Raw genomic sequence first — 5,086 nt, forward strand, 5'->3', positions numbered from 1 at the left:
AAGAATGACCATGCGCGCGATGGAGGGGGGTAACGGTAGCGGTGGTGGTCCAATGGCGGAACGCTGCCATGGCATTTGGAATTTAATCTACATCAGCAGCGGTGAGGAGTTGGATTTAAATTTGCAGCAGTGTTTTGGATGAGGGGTTGTTCTAAATTGAAAGAGATATGACCTATTGGGTCGGCTAATAACCCATGTTGTAGTCAATAAATCCAAGCAACAAACCATATATTTTAAACGGGTTTGAAAAAGGGTATGGGGTTTGAGAGAGTGACAAGTATCTTGTACTATATCAGCTTTCTTTTTTGGATATGTTAATGTGTGTTTTTAAAGATAATATGTCTTTATTTAAATAATACTTATCGATAACTAATGACATACTTTAATTTGTTTGTAATATATCCATAAAGTAAAAAGTTGGTGTTTTATAATGATCAAAGAATACCCATGACCCGTTTCGACCCAACCCTTTTGCCACCCCTCCCACCCATCCAACAAGAATTCAGAGAAAAAAAGCTAGTGCTCAACTGCTCACATTCAACTAGCATCAGTCCAGTGTTTACTCAGGTACAATTTCTCCTTTAGCATTCTAACCACTCTTTCTTCCATTTTTGAATCATATGTACGGTTGATTTGCAAAAACAAAAAAAACTTGTATTTATTCAAAATTGATTTCTCAAAATGCTGCATTGGTAAATGTAAATGGAATTGAAAGACTGCATTGGTTGTAATTTGAAGTTGAGATTGATATATGCTATCTGAACGTGAAACTACATTGGTGAATTTTAGATTCGTGAAAAAGTAATAACTAATAACTGTTCTGTTTGATTTTATCTTCAAACATTTCGGTTTTGGTTTTCTTTTGGCTCACGGTTTGACCTAAAACTGTTATATCTCTTTGAACTCTAACCTACTAGAAAGGTCAACAATGTGACAAGTTTGAATAACGTAAGGAATTCACCATTGTTGTTTTATATATAATGTGATAAGAAAAACATATAAAAGGTTTCCTAATTTAAGACATCCTAAGAATACATATATATTACATATGCATCATATAAAACTTGAGAAAACTAAATAAGATGGAAGTACAAGCACAATATATATTAATCAAGCAATTAATAAGAGAGATCAATCCAAAGCTCATCCTCAACTGCCAAGATATTTGAAACCTGCCGCATTGTCGGCCTTTCCTGTGGGTTAGAGTTTAAACACGCTCTTATGATAATCAAAATGGACTCTACTAGTTTTTCAACTTGGGGCGTTGGTGGCGGTATCCGACTATCTCCCACATTGGTAGGCAACAAATATTAGCAGACAAAGCTGGTAAAGATGTTATGAGTTCTCCTGGATGCTTTCCCATGATCACTTCGAGTGCAACAACTCCAAAGCTATACACATCACATTTCTCAGTTGCCACCATCGTATAAGCAAGCTCTACATGCAGAAAGGTAATATCAATCCATATACAAAAGGGTCTAACATATACATATATTTTTGAAAATTTAGAAGATATATGTAGATCAAAACTAAGTTACCTGGTGCTATATAACCATAGGTGCCTGCAACAGTTGTCCAGTTTGACGAGTCTAGCTTTAAAAGTTTGGCCGTTCCAAAATCAGAGATATGCGCCTCATAATTTGAATCGAGAAGGATGTTGGCTGCTGAAATGTCTCTATGGACTATAGGCGGTGAGCAATCATGGTGCATATAAGTCAAACCATTAGCTACAGCCCTTACAATTTGAACCCTTTTCAACCAATCCAATCCCTTCGATAGGATATCACTATTTAAGATCGATCTAAGACTTCCCTTTTCAAGGTATTCATAAATTAAAAATGAGTGACGGGAATGGTTGCAAAATCCAAAGAGCTTCACTATGTTCCGATGCCTTATGTTGGTTAATGTGCGTACCTCACTAAGGAAACCTTTATGATTAATTAGATTCTCTGATGACGAAGAATGAATTTTCTTGACAGCTACCGTAATATCGTTGGGTTGTATCTTCGCTTTATACACAGAGCCGTATCCTCCGGTGCCAATACAATATGCTTCATCAAAATCATTCGTCACCTTTAGGATTTCATCATACGCTGCTCGTCCATCAAAGTTGGATATTGAGAAGAAATCATTAGCTTCTTCAACCAATGGTTCCACTGGAGAAGAGCCTTTCCTTTTTAGTTGATAAACATATAGGCCACCGAGTAACATTGCCCCGAAAAGGGGAAGTATTATCGCAAGCACAAGCCCATGATGAAAGCTATCATTATTTTTCTTAATTGTAATATGACTTTTACAAAGTTTCAAACCTGTAACATTTCCACACAAACCTGGATTGCCTTGGAATACTTGTATGGACGAATTCGTGAAAATAGCAAATGAGGTAGGAACCGGACCTACCAACTCATTGTATGACAGGTTGACATCAATCCCTCCGGGCAATTTTCCAAAGGCATCAGGAATTGAACCAGATAATCTATTGTGTGAAAGGTTCAAACTTTCCAGACTTACTAATCTATAAATTTCAGATGGTATCCCTTCCGTGAGTGAATTCCAAGAGACATCAAGTATGGTAAGGTGACTCAATTCACCAATCTCAGATGGGATTTTCCCACTGAGCTTGTTATTACTAAGATTCAAGTAATAGATTTGTTCCCACTTACCAATGGATCTTGATATTGTCCCGTTCAATTTGTTTGAGGATATATCGAAAGTAAGGAGATTATGAAGTGACCCAAGCTCTTGAGGTATAACGCCTGAAAGTTGGTTTTCTTTCAAGGACAAATACATCATACCTTTCATCTTTCCAAATTCCTTTGGAATTTCACCAACCAAATGATTTGAAGAAAGATCAAGCCTTTGAAGTCGAGTCGAGCTTCCAAGATCATGTGGGATGTAACCAGTGATGTTGTTATATCCCATCCCTAAGGTTGTCAAGTTCTTGCATTTACTCCAGTTTTGAGACAAATTCCCATGAAAATTGTTATGACTGACGTCAAGGAAATTTAAACTTGGATACACCCCAAAGCTGTTGGATATATCTCCAGTAAATTGATTAAAATCAAAGTTACCTCTATATAAGCTGGAGCAATCTCTTATGTTTGTTGGTATAGGACCTGTGAGTTGATTATAACTTAGTGATAAATTTTGAAGCATTCCTCCATGGCACAAATCTTTTGGCAAATTTCCAGACAACCGGTTATTGTCAATTTCTAGCTCAAGCATGACTGGACCTGTCAGTCCTTGTGGTATATGACCGGATATTTTGTTATCACGAAGAGACAAATATTGTAGGTTTCTCAGGTTTTTTAGTGACGAAGGAATAGAAGCACTGAGTTGATTTTCGCTCAACGCCAGCTGGGTGATAGACTTTAAGTTCCCAAGTTCAGCAGGAATGGGTCCAGAGAGTTGATTTTGGTACAGATGTAGAAGATCCAAAGACACTAAATTACCCAACGATGAAGGAATTGGGCCGGATAGGTTGTTTCCAAAGAGGCTGAGGCTCTGAAGTGAGACCAGGCTCCCAAGTTCTTGTGGGATTGAACCGGTCAAATTGTTTTTGAAAAGGTACAAGACAGTAAGTTGTTTTAAATTCCCAATGGTAGGTGGGATGGTACCATTCAGAGAATTGGTACTGATATACATTTCCACAAGATTTTCAAGGTTCCCAATCTCATGTGGAATTTGACCAGAAAGCATGTTATCATCAAGGTACAAGTAAGCCAAGTTTCTTAAGTTGCCAAATGTTGAAGGCAGTTCTCCTTCCAGATAATTATCATACAAGGCAAGGTCAGAGAGAGAGGTTAGTTGACCAATCTCTTGTGGTATTGACCCATTTAACTGATTTTCAAAAAGGTGGAGGGTTTCAAGATTGCCTAACATTCCTATTTCCGGTGGGATTACTCCTGAAAACTTATTTCCTGAAAGATCAAGATAAACAAGTTTCGATAGGAGCTGGATTTGTGCAGGGATTGGACCGAAAAAGTGGTTTACACTAAGCTCAAAACGGGAAAGATTGTGGAGAAACGAGAACGGGAACTGGTCAAGAGTACCGTTTAATTCAGACGATGTGAGGTTCAACTTGTGAACGGTCCAATCATCGTTGCAAACGACACCAAACCACGTAGTGCATGGAGCGGAATCAGTAGAATTTATAGAGGGCGGGGGGGTCCAAGAAGAATATATGGGGGAATTGTTTGTAATTTGAAGGTTCGCTTTCCATTTAAGAAGAGCATTGGCTTCCTTCAAAGATGCAGAAGCAGATTTTGAAAGTGAAATGATTACTAGAGCTAGAGTTAAGTGTAAGAAGTGTCTACAAGACATTATTTGCCTTGTCATATTTTCTTGATTTAAAAAATATGGGTCGTGTGTTCTAATTTATACTAGAGCGGCTAACCTCATCTCCGGGCAATGCCATATTTTCACAAGGAGTGTGCTTTACTTTGAGAGAAATAAGTCGTTATTGTTGTTATGTGAAGAGTGTGTATTACTTGAGGAATAAATGTCCTTTAGCAAACGACTTAGATTCAGAGCATTAAAGATATTAACGTGCCTCACACTGTAGGACAAGTTGGGCCTCATAAGAATTAAAATGTAAAGTAATCATTTAAATGAATACGGAAAGAAAAGGTCGTTGGTATTTATTAATTATTATGTGGGGTTATACGATCACTTTGGTATTATATGGATACATATATTGACTCAAAGTCAATATAAAGAGACAATATAACTTCTTTTGAAAGATATCTCAATAAGATACAAACAAGAAGTAAAACACCGTGTCAAACCGACCGTCTTATTGGGTCACTGGTCGAACCGCATGTTAGGTCGGATCATATTTTAGAACCAGATGAATTTTAATTATAATTATATATATTTATATACGTATTAGTTTAAGACCCCGTGTATTGCCGGCGTAATTTATAAAAATTTTAACACCTGTACAAAACACCCTAATCATGTGAACATAACTCCAATTCTTTGTATTTTTATAACAATAATTGAAATTCTATAGTAAGTAATGGTATGTTGGATTCAATATTTGACTTATACTAAATACCGTATCACGTTGTACATTCCTGATTCA

General features: G+C 37.0%; 1 pseudogene across 1 annotated transcript; it reads right to left on the reverse strand.

Moving 5' to 3' along the window:
* Positions 1-339: 339 nt before the first annotated feature.
* Positions 340-4,505, reverse strand: LOC143562547 (uncharacterized; annotated as a pseudogene). Its single transcript, XR_013140501.1, has 2 exons — positions 1,539-4,505; positions 340-1,437 (listed from the first exon to the last, which is right to left on the reverse strand). The product of XR_013140501.1 is annotated as an uncharacterized LOC143562547 (transcript).
* Between the last annotated feature and the right edge of the window lie 581 nt (positions 4,506-5,086).

The sequence above is a fragment of the Bidens hawaiensis genome, unplaced genomic scaffold (assembly GCF_021521415.1).
Source record: "Bidens hawaiensis isolate Kalapana, Puna unplaced genomic scaffold, B.hawaiensis_p1.1 tig00021032_1, whole genome shotgun sequence".
Taxonomy (NCBI): Eukaryota; Viridiplantae; Streptophyta; class Magnoliopsida; order Asterales; family Asteraceae; genus Bidens; species Bidens hawaiensis.